This window comes from Canis aureus, chromosome 14 (assembly GCF_053574225.1).
Source record: "Canis aureus isolate CA01 chromosome 14, VMU_Caureus_v.1.0, whole genome shotgun sequence".
Taxonomy (NCBI): Eukaryota; Metazoa; Chordata; class Mammalia; order Carnivora; family Canidae; genus Canis; species Canis aureus.
In genome coordinates this window covers 19,334,411-19,358,161 of record NC_135624.1, presented here as the reverse complement: position 1 = coordinate 19,358,161, position 23,751 = coordinate 19,334,411, and the positions used below count along the sequence as shown (strand labels likewise).

Below are 23,751 nucleotides of genomic sequence, written 5' to 3'. Positions count from 1 at the left end.
CATCATTTTGCAACCAAGAACTCTGACCAATTTGAAGGCCTGTAATGGCTATTCAATAAACCCATCTTCTCATTCTAGCCCAATCACCATCTTCAGCTGCCAACTCTTGAATACTTCAAAACTTCACTGGAGAAAGTGCTGTCATAAAGGGGGCATGGAGGAGGAAGGAAAAGGAGCCCAAAGAAAATGAATGGACCACTGGGATAAGGAAACAGACAGGATGAAAAATTACCACTCAGAATGGCCTGACAGAAGACAAAGGAGACAGATAAATGGGAAACTCTTGGCAGCCAAGAAAGTAAATGAAAGGATAAGAAAGATGACATCGAATACTAAGAACAGTATTACCTGAAACACTCATAGGAGTAAGAACTCAGAACAATGGCTTTGGGGTTGTCAGTGGTTGTCTTTTGGAAAAATATACTTAGGATCATCATGAGAAAGAAAAAACAAAGGTAAGAGTGATGAGCTAGCTACTATCCGGCACATTAAAATGAAAAATGGGTTGTGAGGAGAATTACTTCTTGATAGAAGCACAACCCTGTTACTTTTAAATTTTGGTATTCTATCAAAAATCCATTAAGATGATATAGGTTTATCCTCACACAGAAGCTATATTTTATGCAGCTTTCCCGAAGGATCATATTGTAAAGTATAATCTAGGGCAATTATGTTCCAACCTCTGTTCCCTTTGGTATATAACTAAATTCCTTTTTGAGCAGCCTATCTTGTTTTCTAACACCACCCTAAATTTTTTCTTCCCAACTTTTATATCTATTTGACAATGTTTCTCACAATCTTAGTACCCTCACACTCGTCAACCACCAGGTCCAAAGCAATTTTTTACTTTTGAACACAAAAGTGTTCCTCGTTCCTTCCCAGAGCCAATGCATTTGCATTATGATACATACATGATACAAGTTCTCCGCCAAACTTATTTCAGCATGTGTACTATTTTCTGTGTGATTCGTTTATAGTGTTTTAACTAGGGAGAAGAGAGGGCTGTTGAGAAGCTAAGGGAAGACTTGCCTTACAAGCAGTTTAACTTAACAATCGCCAACCTACTCTCAGTACAGAATCTCTGCTATACTAGTATTCTATGTGAGCATGAAATAAAATCACGTATGCAAAAATGCTTTGGAAGGCAACTCTGAGTTGAAATGAGTTACAATGATTAATTATAAGGAATTTCCTACCTTTGTTTGTTCACTCAGTACAGTTTATTTCCAAGTTATATGGAAGTGTTTCATGACTAGTGACCGGCTAGATTTGGGGCACAAATGGCCCCACCTAATCTGTCCACAAGAGGTAAACCCTGACATCATGGAGATGTATCTGATATACATGCCCCAGCAGCTTCTTTATGGCTGCTTCTGGCAGGCACTTCCAGCATCCAGAGCTAGCTCCCTCCAGTTTTATTCTGTGCCCATTAACCCCACTCCACACACACTGGCTATAGCCTCAGGCATCCTGACCTGAAAAAGATACTTCTTCAATAAAATAGAGACATTAATATGAAAAAAAAAGAAATATTATAGAAACAAAGGGTGGAATGAGGGTCAACCTGGGACCTAAGGGAGACATGGGAGGAAACCCTAGAAGATAGAAAAGTTTCATAGAGTTGGGGAGAAGCCTGGGTCTAACAATCATAAAATCAGATTCAAATCGTAGCTCTGCTGCTTATGTAATGTATGACCAGGCACATGATAGCTGCTCAATAAAGAGTGGATAAATGAATAAACAAAGTTCACTTAATTTTCAGAGCTTCAATTCCTCATATGCAAGATTTGGAAGTAAATATCTACTTCAGATGGTTGTTGTAAAGATTAAATAAGGTAATGCATAGTAAGTGAATAGAAGAGCATCTGACACAGAATTATTGCTCAATAAAGAGTATCTGCTAATACTACCATTATTATTATCCCCAAAATGATGACAGAAAACATATTCATGATTCCCTTAAATAGTTGACCCAGATGACAAGGTAAGTTAACATTATAACTGATTTATCTTTGATATAAAAGAAGCGATAGTAAATAAATTGCAAGAAACTCCCCATTTTCCATTTTTGCCTTGGGACAAAAAGGAGCTATAAACCTAATCTGGGCCATTATGATCTTGTTGTTGTTGTTTTAATTCTCTATGAAATTAAGTCCACAATGGAAGAATGAGGTCTAGGACTCAGGAAACCAATGTTCAAGTCCTAATTTTGTCTCTAATTATCCTTTCTTACATTTTGGTTTTTCAGATGAAGAAGCTAGAAGCAGAGAGGGAAAGTGACTCCACAAAAATAGTGAATGCTTTCTAGGTCCCTTTCAGTGTGAATCAGTATATGGCTCTGTGAATTAGCCAAGGGCTGGTGGGAATCAACACTGATATGGTCTCCGGGTGCCTTTTTTTGCTGGTGACCTGTGAGAGCCAAACTGGTGAATCAACTGATATTTCATTTATTACAAACTCCATGTGGACCATTTTCCATCTGACTGCCTTAGGCTGTCAGTTAGTTTTTCTGGTTTACTTGTTTTGTTGTGGTTGTTGTTTTTTAAAGCACTGGTAGCTGAGTCTAAGGGGACAGTGGAGTCTGCCTTCCATAAGGAGTCATCACAAAGAATCAACAATTAAATCAGTTAAATGGTTTCCTGGTCAGAATAATTGAGAGTTTAAAACATTACAGATTCTTGGGGAATAGCTATGAAGTTTCTGCTCACCTTCTGTGGTGTAGCCCAGAGTCAAGTATTTTTTTTTTAGATTTTATTTATTTATTCATGAGACACACTAAGAGAGAGACAGAGACAGGGACACAGGCAGAGAGAGAAGCAGGCTCCATGCAGGGAGCCCGGTGTGGGACTCGATCCCAGGATTCCAGGATCACGCCCTGCATGGAAGGGAGGCGCTCAACCGCTGAGCCACCCAGGCATCTCGAGTCAAGTATTTTTTTAAAGCTTCCCAAATGTTTACAATGGACATCCAGACTTGGGAACAATTATCTCCATAAGGAATCATAAATTCAAATTCCTACAGGGACCCAGTTAAATCAGGTTAAAAATAAAGTTTTCTAGTCTATATTTCATTTTCCCATTTTTGAGATAGAAGTGCATTTAAGGATTGTTTCCCTTTCCTCTTACTTCCACTATAAGAAAATCAAGACAAAGAGAATAAATAACTGAAATTCAATTTTAATGCTGGGGATCAATAGGGAATGGTGGCAACTGCAGTAAACTGGAAAATTTACACTCCACCCAAGAAGAGCACCAGTACTCAGCCTAGATAATTGTCGCCTTGCAGTAATGCATACCCTGTGTAACCAGACCTCTTCATTCATCTAAAGGGCAAAAAAGTCAAGAATCTGAATTTTGATGTGAAATTTGCAAATTTCTCAATGATGGAAACTCATATGAATTATTTTAAAACATTGTTTGAAAGAAACAAAACCTATGTGCAGAATTCAAAGAGCCAAAAAGCCACAAGTTGAGGTATTTCATCTGGGTTCGCACATTTACCTCTTCCTATAACAGAAAGCACAGGGCAGTGGAGCCATCATCACCCCTAGAGATAGTAGTTCTAGATTAGCTTCCTGTTCTAGCACTGTGCAGAATTAGTCTTAGATCTTTTTGAGTCCAGATATCTCATCTATCAAATGGTAGCAAGAAAACTTGATGTACACAATTGCTCTGAGGATTAATGAAATTATAAACTGTGAAATGTTAGTTCTCATTCCTATAGTTAAAACAGAAAACAGAGTTGCATGCAGTAGAATGTTCTCAGGTAACAGAGACTGAAAAGTTTTGTCTGAGGGTTGATCTTCGGAAAAGAGTTCTGTGTCAGAGTTTTGTGTCCAAAAAATGACAAGATCAGAGACTTCAACTCAGCACGGCCTTTGCCTTTGGCTTGATTTTGTTTCCATCCTCTCTTTGTCAAATGGTGAAAGCTGATAGCTTGTCTCAGCAGGAACCTGCAAGGCTTGGAGGCTGGATTCCTCCAGTCTCCTGGCATCATCACCTGCCACAGCTGGAGGGAATGTGGACAGAGAAGGAGTATATTGGGAGGGCAGTGGCAGACTTAGAAGCAAGTGAGAGGATACAAGACCTGTGCCCTGAATATAATGAATTAAAAGACAGAGGGTAGAATTGGTGCTGATTAAAGAAGAGGAGGCTCCAAGCCCAGAATGTCAGATTTAAAGCTATTTCACTGATGTGGAAAGTCATCTTGGCACCAGCTCATAAGAAGACGAGAGAGGCAAATATGTCATCAGCTAAGCCTTGCAGAAAAGTTTCAGGCCCCCAAATCTAGTAAGCACTGCTTCTGGTGGAAGCTGTCAAGTCAGACTGATAAACTGCTGAGCTCCTGCAGTTTATTGAGCCTGAAATGAGTGTAGAAGGTCAGATTCTCTGAGTTAAGTTATATTCTCAAATCTTCCAGCTGGGGAAGAGCTGGAAATGAAAAGCAAGGACTTGCCTTATTGCTGTTTTGTCTCTTCTAGAGGTGACTTCGACCAGGAATTACATGAAGTTTAACTAAAACAGAAGTTCTGGACCTATTTATGCCATAAACACCTTTAACTATCTGCTGAAGCCTAACAGACTACTTGTCAGAATAATGTTTCTAAATGCTCCAAATAAAATCCAATGACACCTACATTGACATAGAAATTATCAAAATATTTAAGATATTTGTGAAATACTAATAAAACTTCTTTATTAATGAACTAAATAGCTAGATCTAGGAATAAGTTAAAAAACTTCCATAATTAAAACAGTGATGCATAGCAACGAGAATCAACAATATGTTGAGATACCTGCGGCAAACAAAGGCAACTTCCAGTGCTCTGCAAAATGAGTCATAATAAAGATAGACACATAGTGTCACAGGGGAAGAGAAAGGATAATTAACTCTGCCTAGGAAAGGAAAAGCCAGGTAGAGGAGGGGAGGATGATGGGATGAGTAGGAGTTCCTGAAGAGGAGAAGAAGAGAAGGACAATCAGCATTGAAGACTGAGTTACAAGATGGGGTTGATGCTCATGCATAAGGATGTTTATAACCAGGGGTTTCAGAAAGGTAAAGTGAGTCCTGCTTGGGAAGTTCAGAATTTGTTCAAATAAGGAAATTTGAATCCACGAGAGATATTAAGGAGAGGTATAATGTGATCTGATTTATAGGTTAGTATATTAAAAAAAAAAAAAAGTAACTGGCAGCCATGTAGATTCCTTGGCAGGGAGTCCAGTGACAGAGTGGACAGTGAGATTATCAAGGACCAACCCCCCCTTAAACAGATGTCTATAAAGGCCCAGGTAAGAGAGGAGGTGGGACCAAAATTAGGAAGCTGTAAGGATGAGCAAGAGGAAATACAATGTTGTAAAAGATTTGGATGTAGACTTGAGGAGTAAGAGGAAAGGAAATGTGAAAATAATTTCAGAGTTTCCAATGGGTGCCACTAAGAAAAATGGGGAGTACAAATATCAAGGTAATTATGCAGGTAAGAAAGATTCCAGACTTTCAAGTGCCTATGGGTAATCTAGGAACAACTGTATATTCAGTAACTAGAAATAAATGAACTATAAAAAAATGTAGTGATGAGTGGTAATGAAGATCAATAATATGTTGATATGTGTATCAACCATATTGTTATATGAAAATGCATGTGGTTTCTATTATTGATGAAATCATAAGTATTGCTGATACTCCTGTGATTTGTTGCCTACATTTATAATAGAAGGAAATTCTGTGCTTCAGTAAGAAGTTAGTAAAGATGTAATCCTTTTTCCTTCCAAGTTCAGAGATCACTTAGAGGGACAAAGCTCAACTTAAAAACCCTATTTATAAGGTGATAGAAACGCATTCACTGATCCCGCTCCCCCCGCCCCGCTCTCAGCAGATAGGCAAACGCATGTAACTCTTTAAGTCCTTTACTTTAGAAAGCTACTAATTTATGTTAATCATTGGCCGAAATATTTGTCAAGAGGGTAGATATCATCTAAATATATAAGATGTATTTATTTTCTACAAACTAAATTTCAAATTCAAGACTTTATACAACCAAGTTGGTAAGAAACCTCATGTCAGTAATTCTTGGTCTTTCTCCGATTCATGAAGCTTTGAGAATTTTTTTTTTTTTTGAAGCTTTGAGAATTTGTCATAATTTCTCAGTTTCATATCATCCAGGAGGAGAAATATAGGTTAATCATCTGTCCACACAGGCTACTCATGTTGTCTGCTGTCCTTCTCTGATGGCTCCTTCAGGTTCAGGGGTTCTCTGTTGCTTGAGACATAGGAATTTTTCTTTATGTCTGCCTACGTCCTTTCTCCTGAAAGGTACCTTACAGCTACTCCTCTCTAGAATCTTCAACCTCTCTATGATTGTTCTGCTACATATTTTATCCAAGGCCATAAAGCTTTGGACAGGAAAATGGGGGAAAGGGAAAAAAGGAACTATAGTAAGAAAGTTAACATTTAAAAATATTATTCACCACATATTTCTAAAATTACACTTTGGAATCAATTTCAGAAACAAATGAATGCATTTGATATAAACAAAAAAATATCTTAACTACACAGAAACTTTATGATTTAATCCAAATTATCATTACTTAATTTGTTGTCCCATCTTTTTCACCAGATTTTATCCCAAATAATTTTAAGCTATTGACAAAAAATAAAATCCATTCTCAACAGGCAAAGAATTGAGGTTCTGAGGATATTAAAAATATATCACAGGAAGGACTTTCTAAATATGACTTAAAACCCAAATGCAATAAAAGAAAATATTGATAAATTTGACTACATAAAAAATGAAAGTGATATACATGGAATAAAAAACAGTATAAGCAAAGTAAAAATACAAGACACTGGAAAAATGTTTACAAAAAAGGGATTATCTCCATAGTCTCTGATGAACTTCTAAAAATGAAAAAGGAAAAGACCAATATCCCAATGAGGGAAAAAGATGAAATAGAAAAATATACAGGAAAGCAAAAGAAATACAAATGAACCTAAATACAATACAAAATTCCTAATCCCACAGAAGAAGAAAACAAATTGGAACTTCATTGAGAAATGCCCCCTTCTGACCACTATGGAGCATGAATATTGGGTTTATCCTCCTACACGACATTTAAAAAACATTAAAATTTATAATACAACAATTTTCAGGCATTGAATGTGCAACAGCTCAGGACAGTGTGGTCCCTAAGAGAATGAAACAAATGAGATGGGCTGTTTGATTGTCCAGGCTTACTGTTTGAAGAGAGCTTCCACGCTGTCATGCAGTGAGGAAACCCAGGGAGAGCTTAATAGTCTCCCTAAACTGAGAAGATGGAGCTGGTAGTCCTATAAAGTCAAAATGATTAGATTTCACAACACCACCTGTGCAAAGGGACCTACACAATTTCTGCATTCTACAGATGGTCCCCCTTAAATCTTCAGCTGAATGCTAATCAGTAAATTCATGTCAGCAAGCTACCTGAGACAGAGGAAATATTCACACAAAAGCAGCAGGGTTTCAGTATCTAGGGATCACATAAGGATGAGAATAGTTTATGTTCCATCAACCATAGTGGTAAACCCTATAATGAAGAGAGACTGGATAGAGTCTTCAGAAAAGTATTGCCTCTGGGGAAAAGTTATTCTGACATTAAAGACTGTTTTGCACATGCCTAATAAAATTTAAAAGCAAGACTTAAAAGGAACTATTTCCAAGGAACATAACTGCATCCCACTGAAATACAGGAACACAAAAATATCCAGCATCCAACAACATAAAACTCATGGTGCCTGGGAGCCTATCCAAAAATTCCAGGCATGCATCAGAGGAAGAAAATGCAGAACATAATGTATCATAAATTACAAAGATTATAGAATTAGTGGACAAAATCATTTAAAGCTGTTATAACTATATTCCATTTGTTGAAGAAAATAGATTGAACTTGTTAAGACATATAAGATTTTTTTAAGTTTTTCTAAAAGAGAAAAACAGAATTAGTGTAATGAAAAAATTCACTAGGTGGGATTAACAGATAATTAGACACTATACAAGCAAAGATTAGTGAATCTGAAGACACAATAATAGAAACTACCCAAAATGAAAGAGACAAAAGACTGGGAAAAAATTGAACAGAGCATCAGTGCACACTGAAGAAAATTTAGGCAGCCTAATATAAAAAGTTCCTGGGGCAGAAAAATATTTGAGAAAATAATGGCCCCAAATTTCCCAAATTTAATAAAAGCTATAAAGCCTTCAACAAGCCCCAAATATAAGAAACATGAATCCTACACCAAAGTATATCACAGGCAAATGTTTAAAACCATGGATTAAGACGAAAATCTTAAATATAGCCAAGAATAAAGACAAACTATGTAAAAAGGAATCAAGATGGAAGTTATGGTAGAATTTTCATCAGAAACACAGCAAATCAGAATTCTTTGGGGCCCACAAGAAACCCATTTCACTATAAATACAGAAATGGGTTAAAAGTAAAAGGATGGGAAGACATATACCATGCAAACACTAATCAAAAGAAAACTGAAGTGAATCTGAAGAAACTGATATATTAATATATATATCAATTTATAATATATATATATCAATTGATAATATATATATCAATAATATATATATTTGTCAGATATATTAATATCTGACAAATAAGATTTCAAAGCTAAAAATATTACCAGGGTCATTTCATGATACAGTTGTCGATTTGTCAAAAGGATATAGAATTCTAAATAAATATTCAGAATACAAGAAGTACGGGTACCTGGATGGCTTAGTTGGTTAAACATCTGGCTCTTTTTTTGGCTTAGGTCATGATATGGCTTAGGTGGTGAGATCCAGCTCCAATGGGATAGGCTCCACCCTCACTGGGGAGTCTGCTTCTCTTTCTCCCTCTCCCTCTGCTCTTCCCCCTACTTGTGTATACTCTCTCCCTTCCTCGTTCTCTCTCAAAAATAAATATATATATTTTAAAAGAATACAAGAAGTAAATCCAATAGAGCTCAAACAAAAATAGGCAAATACACAAAGATAGTTGAATAATTCATTATCCCTTTCATAAAAATTGTGAGAATGAGTAGACAAAAAATCAGTAAGGATATGAAAGTCTTGAATGGATTATCAATTAATGTGACCTAAATTATACTTAAGGAATTCCCAACCAACAACAGCAGAATACACATTCCTTTCAAATGTACATGAAACATTTGTCAAGAAATACAGTATTCGGGGTCACAAAATAAGATTCAACAAATTTGAAAGGATTTTAAACACGGTATATTCTCTGATCACAATGGAATTAAATTAGAAATCAAAAGAAAATATAATGAATACCTACAAATCTTTTGATAATCCATCAGAGAAAAAAATCAAAATAGAAATTATTTTTGACTGTTAAAAATGAAAACACAGGTCATTAGAGTTTGTGGGATTCAACTAAATAAGTACATAGAGGGCAGCCCGGGTGGCTCAGTGGTTTAGCGCCGCCTTTAGCCCAGGGTGTGATCCTGGAGACTTGGGATCGAGTCCCACGTCGGGCTCCCTGCAGAGCCTGCTTCTCCCTCTGCCTGTGTCTCTGCCTCTCTCTCTCCCACTCTGTGTCTCTCATTAATAAATAAATAAAATCTTTAAAAAAAAGTACATAGAAAGAAATTCATAGGATTGAAGAATAAAGGTCTGAAATCAATGCCTAAGTCCTCACCTTAAGAAACTAGGAACAGGGATCCCTGGGTGGCGCAGCGGTTTGGCGCCTGCCTTTGGCCCAGGGCACGACCCTGTAGACCCAGGATCGAATCCCACGTCGGGCCCCCGGTGCATGGAGCCTGCTTCTGTCTCTGCCTCTCTCTCTCTCTCTCTCTGTTACTATCATAAATAAATAAAAATTAAAAAAAAAAAAACTGACCCAAGCAAACTTTAAAAAAAAAAAAAAAGAAAAGAAACTAGGAACAAAGGAGGCGCTTAAACCCAAGGTCAGAATAAAACAGGAAGTAATAAAGATAAAAGCAGAAAAGCAATAAGAGAAAAATAGGGAAAAACATTAACAAAAAGAAAAAAACAGAAAACTGCATGTCAATAGCCCTCATAAATAAATATAGATGTAAAAAATTTCAACAAAATTTTAGCAAGTTGAATCTCAAGACATTTAAAAAGTACCACAAACAATTACTAAGTAGAGTGTATCCCAGAAATTCAAGGTTGTTTTAATATTTGAAAATCAATCAGTATCATTCACCATTTTAACAGTTGCCACATGATTATTTGAGGAGATACATAAAAAGCATTATTTGACAAAATCTGCAGTCCGTTCCTGATAAAAATTCTTAGCAAGCTAAGAACAAAAGGTAACTTCCTCCATCTGATAAAGGGCATTTATAAAACAAAAAACAGAAACAAAAACAAAAAAACACAACCCCACAGATATATTCACAGGTGACCAGACTCTCCATGTAAAAAAATCCTAAGAAATGTATTTTAAAATGCTTTAACAAAGTTGTAGGATATTTTGTGCAATACACAAAAATCATTTGTATTTCTATATGCTAGCAATAATCAGGAAATAAAATTTTTTAAGAGACTGTATTTATTTGAGAGAGAGAGTACAAGTAAGCAGCGGGGAAGAACAGAGGGAGAGGGACAAGCAGACTCTATGCTGAGTACAGAGCCTGATGCGGGGTGTGATCCCAAAGTCCTGAGATCATGACCTGAGACAGAATTGAGTCAGATATTCAACTGACTAAACCACCCAGGTGCCCCAGGAAATAAATTTTTTAAAAATATCTTAGACAATAGCATTTAAAAATATGAAACATTGGGATATATTTGGCAAAAGATGTATAACAGCTTTTTAATGAAAACTACAAAATATTGCTAAGAGAATTTAAAGAAGACATAATAAGTAGAAAAATATACTGTGTTCTTAGATCAAAGGACTCCTCATTGTTAAGATGTCAGTTCTTCCCCAAATTTATTGATAGACTGAATGTAATCTCAATCAAAAGCCTAGAAAGATATGGAAATGCAAAGAATGGAATATAGCTGAAACAACTTTGAAAAAGAATAACAGTGTTAAAAGATTTACACTTTCTGATTTCAAGACATTATAAAGCAACAATTATTAATACAATAATCAATATTATTTGTCTATACTGGATCAGTATAGACAAATTAAGAGAATGGAATAAAGAGTCCGCAAAAAAACCAACACATAGTCAACTGATTTTTGACAAAGGTACAAGGGCAATTCAATGGGGGGAAAGAATAATGTTTTCAGTAAATGGTGCTGGACAAATTAATTGGCTAGCCAGTTGTAAAAGAAAAAAAAAAAAAAAGAACTTTAACCCATACACAAAAATGAACTTAACATTGATCATAGACCTAAGCAAAATTAAACCTATAAAATTTCAAAACGAAAACAAAGAAATTTTTAATAACCTGGATTTGGCAAAGATTTCTTAAAGACAAAAAAAAAGCATGAGCTTTAAAAGAAAAAGAATCAACAAACTGAACTTTATTGCTTTTAAAACTTTTGTTCTTCATGAATCATTGTTAAAATGAAAGATCAAACCACAGACTAGAAGAGATATTTTATATTCACACACACATAACAATGGACTTGTATGTATAAGGAAGACTTGCAACTCAATAAGACAAACAACTCAATTAAAACTAGACAAAAGATTTAAATAGACTACCAGGGAAGAGAGATTTGGAGAAGAAGCACGTGAAAAATTGCTCAACATGAGCAACGGTCTCACAGAGAGCAATTTCACACTAATTACAGCCCAGTCTTAATTTCCCATCATTGTTACTGATTGCCTACATGAAATGAATGTCTTAAATGAGCTGAAGTTCAGTCCCTGTTCCCTGTCTCAGCAGTGTCAAACTATCATTTCACCTGCCATCATTTTTATAAATCTGAATTTTCTTCAATATCTTCAATATAAGCTTTTGAGACCTTAACCCTGCTATTATCCTGGGAACATCAAGGGCATGCAATAAGATCTCTCTAGATTTCTCTGTATCTCAAGTCTCTGCAGAATTACCAGGATAATCACCCCCTTTTGCTGTGTTTCAGAAGCAGGAGCAGTCCTCCACCCTTGCAAGTTTGGTCCTTCTACTGGAGCTCAACCTAGTTCCTCTCTCCCTTTGCCAAGCCATCCCTCACCTCCACCCATCCATCATCACCTCCACTCCACTCTTCCTCTCCACAGATTCCTTCCTCTTAGTCTGTAAATCTTTCCACCCATAGATATGTTCTCCCATTACTGATGCCCCGCCTCTCCCAGCTACCTTCCTACATCTTTCCTCACTTTGGCTGAATTATTTCTTTCTCTCTCTCTCTCTCTCTCTCTTTTTAAAGATTTTATTTGAGAGAGAAAGAGAGTACCAGAGAAAGCAGAAGCAAGAGTAGGAGCAGGAAGATGGAGGAGTAGACCTCTTGCTTGACAGGCATCCCAAAAGACATGGGGCTCAATCCCAGGACCCCACAATCATGACCTGAGCTGAAGTCAGATGCTTAACTGACTGAGCCACCCAGGTGCGCCCGAAGTACTTCCTGACTCCTTACTCTTCAGCCCAGAGACATTTGTCTTATGTACTTACCATTCTACTACCTCATGTTCAAAATCACAACCACGAGCAGAATTATAGTAGGATGGATCCTGAGTAGCTGCCGGTTCCGATCAGCTTACAGACACACCTGGGATTCAGTTACTGTCTCATTCAGTGAGAACCAATAACTGCCTATGATGTGCCAGGCACAGTTCTGTATTATTAGTTCACAGATGTGCCAGAAGTAGCAATGCCAGAGATACAGCAGAAAACAAGACAGAAATCTCTGCTCTCTTTGGCTTACATTCTAGTGTGGAGAGACAAATCAAAAAGGAAAAAAAAAATAGTTAGGCAAGTATATGGCAGGTCAGCTATGAGAAATGCTATGGTAAAAAATAAAGTAAGGAAGGGGGTATGCAGTGCAGTGGAAGTGGGAGAAATGATGAAGCAGGATTTTATAAAGGAGCTTTAGGGTACAGTGGTAAGGCAAGAAGACTCTGAAGGGAAGAAGACTCTGGAGCCAAAAGACCTGGGTTCTTATCCCCATCTTTCCCATTTTCTGTGTGTCCTTAGGCAAGTCATTTAACCTCTTGGTGCCTTGGTTTCCGCATCTGTGAGATGAGAATGATGTTTGAATCTACTACATTAATGATTAAATGAGTCTGCGGTACATTAAATATTTAGAACAGTGCCTGAGTTCACAGTAAGAGCTCATAAAATGGTAGCTATTAACACTATTGTTCATTCATAGCACTATTGTTTACACCGCCCTCAGTAACCTGATAGATGCTATACGGTGTATTAAGACAGTATAAGATGCAAGCCTGACCTTTTAAGAAAGAAGGTAGGAGTGCACACCAAAAAACACAATACAGGGTGGTGTACAGCCTCTAATCTTTCAGAGGGGGACATCACACCCATATTGTCACTCTTTACGTAATATTAAGATGCTCTGAAAGTATCATCTTGTCCAGGATCACTATTAATATCATGAGAAATACTATTGCCTCCATTACAGCTGCAGGAGGACAGAAACACATAGATATCACCTGAATCCCTCTCCAGTGCTTAGTGGCTTGCGGTCAAGTTCAACTGAGGTCAAGTGGCAAGTGGATTGGCTCAGAGTATGACCTTTGACACTGTGCAAACCTTTACTTGAACCAAAGACTGCTAACTAACTGTGTGACATTGGACAAACGATTTCACCTCCCAGAAAAGCTCAGTTTTCTCATGGGCAAGATAAGGACAATTAATCCTAGCTGTATCGGTGTCATGTAAGGATGAAATGAGAGGATGCATATAAAGCACTGTGCAAATCATTCAGCCCATAACAAGCACCCAATAAAACGGTAGCTTTAAAAGAAAACTAGACAAAGCAACACCTCTCTTTCGGGTCTGTCAGCTTCTACTTGGTGAGTACTTTGCATGAAGCCTCCAAGTCACCTTTAGATTCATGAGAAGACACCATACAAATAGCAAAGTATATAGAAATGAAATACCTGGGGGTCCCCGGGTGGCTTAGCTGTTTGGCACCTGCCTTTGGCCCAGGGCATGATCCTGGAGTCCCGGGATCGAGTCCCACATTGGGCTCCCTGCATGGAGCCTGCTTCTCCTCTGTCTGTGTCTCTGTCTCTCTCTCTATCTGTGTCTCTCATGAATAAATAAATAAAGAAATATTTTTTTAAAAAAAGAAATGAAATACCTGAGTCCATGAGAACGCATTCCTTTCAAACCAATACTTTCAAGAACTTCTCATTTGCGTGTAATCTATAGTGCAAAAGACCACACTGTTTTTTTATAGAGATGAGTTTTTGTTTTTCTTTGAGATCTGCACTTAAGCTATGCTAGAGATTTCAAAACAACACTAATAGCTCTTTGTGCAAAAGATGAGCTCTTGAAAAGTTATGTATAAACTGGGTTTTGTAAATCATCTCAAAGTTTCAAAGAACACTTTCAACATATAGAATCTTGGGAGTGGATCCTTTCAAAAAAGCAATGGATTGTTGCTAGATTGACTGAGTGCATTATTTCATCTTCTATTATTGTGTGGATTTTCAAACATCTAGCTGAGCTGAAGTAGCACACCTGACCTGGGTGGAAGCCAGATCTCTTTCTCCAGGAGAAAACAGGAGAGATTGCAGGATGGTGGTGCCTTAGTGGGAAAATAAGGTTTGTTTTCAATGGCAGATTCAAAGCTTAGGAAATTCAACTTCCACTATTTGGGAGTAGCTGTTTGTAAAAGACTTTGTGGCTGGAATAGATTTTTAGAAATAGGCGTCTGCCTTGAGATTATAAACAATGACCTGGTACAAATTGCTCAGACTTTAGTACCCTGGAAATAACCTACATCAATAACTTACTCCTAGATTCCCGGACATGTCTCAGCTTGCAATGGAGAAAGACAGTGTGATTAGTACTATTTCCCATTCCTATTGAGTGCCTGTGATCTTTGTGCATTACAGAAGACTTCATGAAAGATGGCAATGCACTGGTTGGAACCATAGGCAGCAGGGCAGGAACCTAATTAAAAAGTAAGATGAAAGATGAGACCTGAGGTTTTTACCAAGTTCCAGCCAGATGTGAAGGTGCTGCTGCAGAAATGGTTAGATAAGCAGAGCACACAGGAGATGTGTATTCAAAGTAAATTCTTCTCTAAGTGGCTTTTATGGTTTGGTTAAATGCAGTTGAGGCAATTGCCATTTAAAATAATCTTTGCCAGGGCGCCTGGGTGGCTCAGTGGTTGAGTGTCTGCCTCCGCTCAGGTCGTGATCCCAGGGTCCTGGGATCCAGTCTGCATTGGGGTTCCCACAGGGAGCCTGCATCTCCCTCTGTGTCTCTCATAAATAAATAAAATATTTTAAAAATAAAGATAAAATAATCTTTGCCAGATCATATTCTTATCATATGTTTTCAACCTGCTAAATTGGATCTTTTTTTTTTTTTTTTTTTTCCCCTAAGTCTTCTATAGGCCAGTCTAAACCCATGAAAGAAAAGGGTGGGGGACTTGACTGGGGAGGGCTGGATGGTTGAGGGAAGATACAAAGGAAGAGCATAACTACTCTCTTACACACTCGAGGACACCTGCTAGGTTGCACTCCATCATCATGTGTGGCACTGGACTAGGCCCTTAGAGAACCAAGATGACTCTTACTATTGGAATAATGAGGCACCTTCCAGCCAGTATCCTCTTAGAAATGGGTGGCTGCTCGGGCACTAGTTGCCCTAGCAACAGCCTAGATCATGTCCATGGGCTTTAGGGCCAGGTAGTCCTGGGTGTTTGGATCCTGGATCCTCTACTCACTAGCTGTGTCATTTTGGGCAGGTTGCTTAATATCTGTAGTACCTGCCCTTTTCTATAATACTGCAATCATGACACTATACATAGGACCTCATAACTCTGTTGTGCAACTAAAGGAGATAATATATACACAGCCCATGGCACATCCTGGCACAGGGCAACAGCTCTGCATGTCAGCAATAGGCATAGATGCCATTCAAGCCATGTCAGGGGCTCTTGTTCCATGGAGATGCTCCTGGCATGATTAAAAAAAAAAGAAAGAAAGAAAGAAAAGATAACAATCATAGAGCACTTACTACATACCAGGTAGGCCATGTTCTAAGTGAGTTACCGTGACTTAACTCACTTAATCGTCACAAAGACTCTAGGAGGCAGGTGTAATTGTTATGACAATTTTATGGACAGGGGAGACTTCACCCCAGGTTAGTCTACATATGAGAAGCAAAAGCGGGGTTTGTGCTTGGGCAGTCTGGCTCCAGAACCCATGCATATAATATCCTCAACACTGTGATGCTGTAGTATAATGCCATTAAAAAAAAATAATAAAACAAAGTGATATCCATAAACATATGGTAGTCAGTTTAACAAGTGGGGTCGTATATGTGTCAGGTCAGTATATATATGCAAGTATAAATATTAAAACTATATCTTGACATACAAGGACTTGTACAAGTCAACCAGCAATTTGTCCGCAGCATCAGTGGTGATGGTTTCTTCAAACTACAACCTGAAAATTAGCAAAGGAACATCCCGGGTAATTGCCTATGGTCGCTATGGCATCAAGTGTCAACCACTGAAGTCACTGAAACCAGAAACCTATCAGTCACTTTGAATTCCACCCCTTTGAATGTTCTCATCCAATGCTCCAACATTCTATAAATCTATAGATTCTGATCCAAGATTTCTCTTGCATCCATTCTCTCCTCTTCATTCTTAACACCACTGTTTTTATTTCAAGCTTATCAATTCCCTTTTAGATAACTGGATCAGACTTCTAACCTTTCTCCCTGACAACAGTCTTGCTCAGTCCTACTGCCAAGAAATCTATTTTCCTTATGGTGTTGAAAAATCGTTTTAAAATACAAGTCTTACAGTTCATCCTCTGCATAAAGCATAAAGCATAAAGCATTCTACAGAATGAAATCCAAACTCCTTAAGGTCCTTTATGAGCTGACCTTTTCATCACTTCCTACTCCCTCAGATATAACCACATATACATTAGTAGATGCTATTTGCTCTGAACAAAAGCCGTATCTCTTCCACATGCCCTTCCCCATAGTTTCCACCTCCCATAACCTTCATTTGAAAAGCCTCTACTCAGTCATTAAGTCTCAGCTCAAACATCTTCTCCTCTAGGAAGTCTTCCATGATTCCACCATGCAAAGTTAGTTGCCTTCACCTTTGTGCCTGTAAGAGCCAAATCGTAACTTTCCCCAACACTAGTATATAAGTTCTTGATGGCAAATGCTGTGTGTACACAATGTATTCTCAGCCCCAGAACAGTCTCTGGCACATAGAGGGAAATCAGCAAATATTTATTTTATTATTATAACCTAGCCATATTGCAGTATAGTTGTTTGTTCATGTGTCTGCTTCTTCCACAGGAATGTTAGCTCCTGGGGCAAAGATAGTCTCTTTCGCTTCTGTATCCCTACACCTATCACAGTTCCTGGCAAAAAAGTGATTGCTCAAAGTCTGTTGAATGAATTAATGCACAGATGAATAAATCAATAAGCTCCACAGGCCTTTAGAATTTCCTTTGTCAGTATAACTCAAATCTATTGTTCTAGTGTTTAGAGGGAGCTCTCTCCAAAACCAAATCCAGCTGGAAGATGCCATTATAAAACAAACCAGAGGCCAAAAGGTACATTGGTTGCATGTGTCATGAACATAAATATTTATATATGAAATTCTAATTTTAATTTGGAAAAATAATAGCTTATATAGGATTCCTATTCAGTGATATTTTTTCATCTAAGGGAACTTCAAAGAGCTATGATTTGATGGGTGGTCTACAAACGGCAGAAGTCCCATTCGACCGAGGGTTTATAGAGAACTTATTTTCACAACTGCTCCCAGGAACTTTTGCTTTCATTACATCATCTCCTTGTGAGGTGGGTGTTAAGATCACTGTTGTAGGATGAAGAAATGAACATAGAGCTTCAGATTATGGAATAAACTCTTGGTATAGCAGAACTTGGGATCCTATATTAGGTCAGGTGGACCAAATATGTCTAGTTATGCCCCTCAAAATCCAGAGTGACAGGCTGTCTTACAGAAAAGTTGCCCTAAGATGGGACCTCATCTCCTGGAAGAGGTCTTGGTTCATCTGCCACATGAATTTCTGCTCACCTTAGCACTTGAGCTGGTGATGAAAAGTGGAGTTGTTCGATTCCATTTACTTCATTGAGCATCTACTATGTTCATTCATTATCTACTGTGTCCAGCACATAGTGTGACTTTTGTAAACAGGGAAGGGCAAAATGGCCCTGAAAGACAATGTATAAGAAATTTGTATATGTAGCATACGATGCAATGATATAAGATGATATTCCTTACGCCAGTTACTGCCAAAATATTTGAAAGCCACTACCCAAAAAGATAGTTATTATGAAATCCAATTCACAGATGAAGAAACTGAGATTCAGAGATCCTAAATAATCCACCCAAGGCCACATAGCTAACAAGTGGCAGGACCCAATTTAACAATGTACAACTGTCTCTGGGAGAAGGCAAGCCTTACTAATGAATAAATGAAAGATACCGCCAGAGAAGAGACACACGTGTTAATAATTGAGTTTTTTTCATAACACTAGTTGAATGACAGTGTAATGCAACTTCCTAATTTTATTGTGAGACTTAACGTTTTCCAGACTTACTGATTTATTAACTGTCATAACCCTAGCCACAGTTTGAACTCCAGCTAAATTTTCTTTCCGCTTTCATCACTTCTAAGCTTGGTTGGAACGTTCCTGCTGTGGCTTCATTTTGTTTTGATTTCTCTCCTTTGTTATTCCAGGCACATCATTTCACCAAGAGGAGCTATAGGCTCCCACTCTGGATACCCCCCACTTTTCTGTGAGTTGCAGCCTTCCTGTGAATAAGCCTACCAGCCCACTGCACACCTATCTGTGTTGGCAGGCCAGGGTAGCAGAGTGTCTGAGTAGATAGATTTGCACATGAACACTGCACCTGGACAAACAGGATTCGAACTTGTTGGCTCCAAATGCAATATTGCTCTGCTGGATCATTTTACTGGCTACAACCTTGGTCATCTCACAGAGAAATTCTTTCCCAACTCAGTGTCTATAAAATCCCAAGAATGTCTCTCATTAGCAACACAGACTTCAGAATGCTTTTGACAAGTTAGAAATACCTCTAAAAATATAGCTTAATGATTTTATGTATGTTTCTTCTTGAGCCTCCACTATTTCTTTAAGACCCACAGATTTTTATTGTTTACTGTAGCAGAGCAGAGCCCTAATCTTGTCCACAAAACCCTTTGGCCTAATGAAAAATGATCAAGTAATAATACCCAAATCTAAAAAGTTGAAGAGAAAACCATATACAGTCCACCACACCCATACTCATAAAGCCAAGGAGGATTCCACTTGAGCGTTGGCATTATTTTATGGGATGGTGGAGCATCCTTGAATGAAGAGCTGTCGCAAAGAGATGGGATTATGTCAGAGTAGAACATCTGCTAATCAGGTTGAATTTACTTCCCATGTTGCTAGGGTACCAGGAAAAGTTTTGGTCTCTGCTATGGGGGGTAGTGACTCTTTCAGTCTTGCCTTCTCTGGAAAATATGGGAAGATATAAGGCGAGGCAGGATTGCCTACATAAACTTCCAGATGAGTGGGGGAAAAAAGTAAGGTCCCTTGCTGAAAAATAAAAATTTCAAAATGGTGGGACGCCTGGGTGGCTCAGTGGTTGAGCGTCTGCCTTTGGCTCAGGGTGTGATCCCAGAGCCCCAGGATCGAGTCCCACATCAGGCTTCCTGCATAGAACCTGCTTCTCTCTCTGCCTATGTCTCTGCCTCTCTCTCTTTGTCTCTCATGAACAAATAAGTAAAATCCTTAAAAAAAAAAAAAAAAAGAATTTCAAGATGGTGACAACAGAACATTAAACCAATCATGAAACTCTGAGACCACATAGGTCGAATATCCATGACACCCCCCTAAGGTTGAATTTTTAACACTCAGATGCCCTGTCACCTGAAAATTGGGACATTAAATAAAATGAACATTCCTCTAACTCTATCCCTTCCTACCATGTGTACACATTTTTACATGGACACTGTGCTTATCATGCTCCAATATGGTTACATAACATTTAACTAGCATTTAATATATACCCATTTCTGAACTAATCATTTTACATGAATTATCTTGTTTAATCCTGACAAAATCTCTAGGAACTGAGAACTGCCATTCCATTTTGTGGATGAGGAAGCTACGTCATAGGGACAAGAATTTATTTGCCTAAAGTTATGAACTAGAAATTAGCATTTTAAGAAAATAACAAAGATCCAAGGGGAAATAAATGAAAGAGAGACTAAAACAACAATAAAAGATCAGTGAAAATAAGCTGGTTTTTGGAAAACACAATGGACAAATCTTTAAACCTACCAAGAAAAGAGAGGGAAGACTCAAAATTACCTTGATACCAAAACCAAACACTATTAAAAAAAAAAAAGCAAAAGAGAAAAAGAAAACTATAGGCCAATATCTCTGATGAACATGGATGCAAAAATCCCCACAAAAATATTAGCAAACCGAATTCAACAATACATTAAAAAACCATTCATAATGATGAAGTAGGATTTATTCCAGGGATGCAACAGTGGTTCAATATTTGCTAATCAATGTGATACATCACATCAACAAGAAAAAGGATCAAAACCATATGATCATTTCAATAGATTCTAAAAAGTCATTTGACAAAATATTACATACATTCATGATAAAAACTTTCAACAGAGTGGGTTTAAACTTTTTTAAAATTTTTTATTTGTTTATTTCAGAAGGGGAAAGGGGGAGGAAGGGAGGAGAAGGGAGAGAGAGAGAGAGAGAGATAGAGAGATTGAGCACACTTGTGAGCAAGTGGAGGGAGAAGCAGACTCCCCACTGAGGGACTCAATCCCAAGACACTGGGATAATGACTTGAGCCAAAGGCAGACATTTACTTGACTGAGCCACCCAGACGCTTCAACAGAGTGGGTGTAGAGGGAACATATCTCAACATAATAAAGACCATATATGAAAAATCCATGGCTAACATCACAGTCCATGGTGAAAATCTGAAAGCTTTACCTCTAAGATCAGGAATAAGACACGGATGTCCACTCTTGCCACTTTTATTCAACATAGTACTGGAAATCTTAGCTGCAGCAATCACCCAAGAAGAAAAAAAAGCCATTCCAATTGGTAAGGAAGAAGTGAAACTATCACTATTTGTAGATGACATGATACTATATATGGAACCCCTAAAGATGGTATCAAAAAACTATTAGAACTGACAAAATAAATTCAATAAAGTTATAGGAGACAAAATTAATATACAAAAATCTGTTGCATTTCTATCCACTAATAATGAAGTAGCAGAAAGAGAAATTAAGAAAACAATCCCATTTACCATTGCACCTAAAAGAGTACCTAGGAATAATTTTAACAAGGAGATGAAAGACATGTAATCTGAAACTATAAAACATTAATGAAAGAAGGACGGAAACAAATGGAAAGATAGTCCATGCACATGGATTGGAAGAATTAATGCTAAAATATCTATACTGCTGAAAGCAATCTACAGATTCAGTGCAATCCCTATCAAAACACTGAAAGCTCCAGTGTAAACCCTGAGCTGGGGTTCTTGATCTTCCGTTATAAGTGAGCCACAAGTGACTTCCCTTTCCACCACCTCCAATGTAGTACATCAAGGAATATACAGATGAAAACATTCACTAGCTCCCAAGCCTCCACCTCCAATAAAAGATAGGTCTATGATGTTTGTCAATCAGTTCCAATGTGATGATTCTATCATCCACCCTTTAGAAAGCCAGAACATTGAAGGACTTCATCCTAAGCAGTTTGATCACAAGAAAGAATGGAGAAAATTCAATATGTTATTAATTTCTTAGACCTCTTAGGTATCTTGATAAGGAGCCCTGGGAGTATAAAATGAGAAGATAAACTGGAAGATTTTAAGCTACTTTTTGTACATGTGTATCATCTCGTAAATGAATACCAACCCCACCAAGCGAGAGAGACATTGAGAGTCATGATGGAGGTCCAGAAATGTCAACGCCTTGAAACAGCTGAGCAGTTTCAGAAACATCTGGAATGAGTCATTGAGATGATTCAGAATTGCTTGGCTTCTTCGTCTGATGATTTCCCCGATTCAGAAGCAGGGATGAATGTAAAAACTGAACCAATGGATGCTGATGATAGGAAAAATTGTACTGGACAGAATGAGCAGCAATGGGAAATTCAGGTCATAAGAAAGACCAGATTATAGAGAAAAATGCTGCCTGGTGTGTCCTAATTGATGAAATGAATGAAAGACCATGAAGGATTTTTTTTCTCTTTTCCTTTTCAGTAAGTGGCATATATTGGTTAATTTGCTCTTGGAGAGTCTCAAAGAGATATAACTAGAAGTTGTATAAATGGCTTGGCTCTAACTTTATCAATTATGAGATGTCACAGGCTGTAATTTCACTTTATGGCAAGCACAAGCAAATGAGTATATATGTATACATTTACAGTAATCACTTTAAAAAGCAAAGAATTCCAGTTGTGTAAAATATTCCTGATTTTGGAGTTGCGGAAAATGTTGAAGATATCCTCAGTAATAGCAAGATTTCATTTTTGAAAAGTAGATTTGTCATTTAAGAATGATAGATAAATAAAGGATATCAAGCTGGGAAAAAAAACACAACACAACAAAACAAAACAACCGCCAAAAGCATTTTTCACAGAACTAGAAAAATAATTGTAAAATGTGTATGGAACCACAAAAGACCCCTAAGGAGCCAAAGCAATTTTGAAAAAGAAGAACAAAGCGGAGGTATCATAATCCCAGATTTCAAGATATACTACAAAGCTATAGTAATCAAAACAGTGGGATGGTTCCATTAAAAAATTAAACATACAGGGCACCTGAGTGGCTCAGTCAGTTAAATGACTGACCCTTGATTCCAGCTCAGGTCATGATCCCAGGGTCCTGGGATCGAGCCCCACATTGGGCTCTGTGCTCAGCGTGAGTCTGCTTGTCCCTCACCCTCTGTTCCTTTCTCTGGCTCAGGTTTTTTCTGTCCCTCAAATAAAATCTTCAAAAAAAAAAAAAAAAGTTAGGGATGCCTGGGTGGCTCAGCAATTAGTTGAGCATCTGCCTTCGGCTAAGGGAGTGATCCTGGTCCCAGGTTTGAGTCCCGCATCAGGCTTCCTGCATGGAGCCTGCTTCTCCCTCTGCCTATGTCTCTGCCTCTCTGTGTATCTCTCATAATAAATAAATAAAATAAAATAATTTTTAATAAAACCTTTTTTGAAAAAAGTTAAACATAGAAATACCACATGACCCAGCAATTCCACTTCTCGGTATATACTCCCAAAGAAGTGAAAAGCAAGGACTAGAAGAGCTGTCTGTATACCATTGTTCATAGCAATTATTTACAAAATGTAGAAGGAGGCCAGTGTTCACTGACTGATGAATGAGTAAACAGTGTGGTGTATACATACAACAGAATATTGTTCAGCTTTAAAAAGGAAAGAAATTCTGGGGCACTTGGGTGATACAGTTAAGCATCTGACTCTTGCTTTTGGTTCAGGTTGTGGGATCAAGCTCTGTGTTCGGCTTGTGCTCAGTGAGGAGTATGCATAAGAGTCTCTTTCCCTCTCCCTCTGACCACCCCCGCTCTAAT

The 23,751-nt window shown here is 37.8% G+C and overlaps 1 pseudogene; it reads left to right on the top strand.

Annotated features, from left to right (window-relative positions):
- Nucleotides 1-21,742: 21,742 nt before the first annotated feature.
- Nucleotides 21,743-22,402, top strand: LOC144283831 (mediator of RNA polymerase II transcription subunit 7-like; annotated as a pseudogene).
- Nucleotides 22,403-23,751: the final 1,349 nt, after the last annotated feature.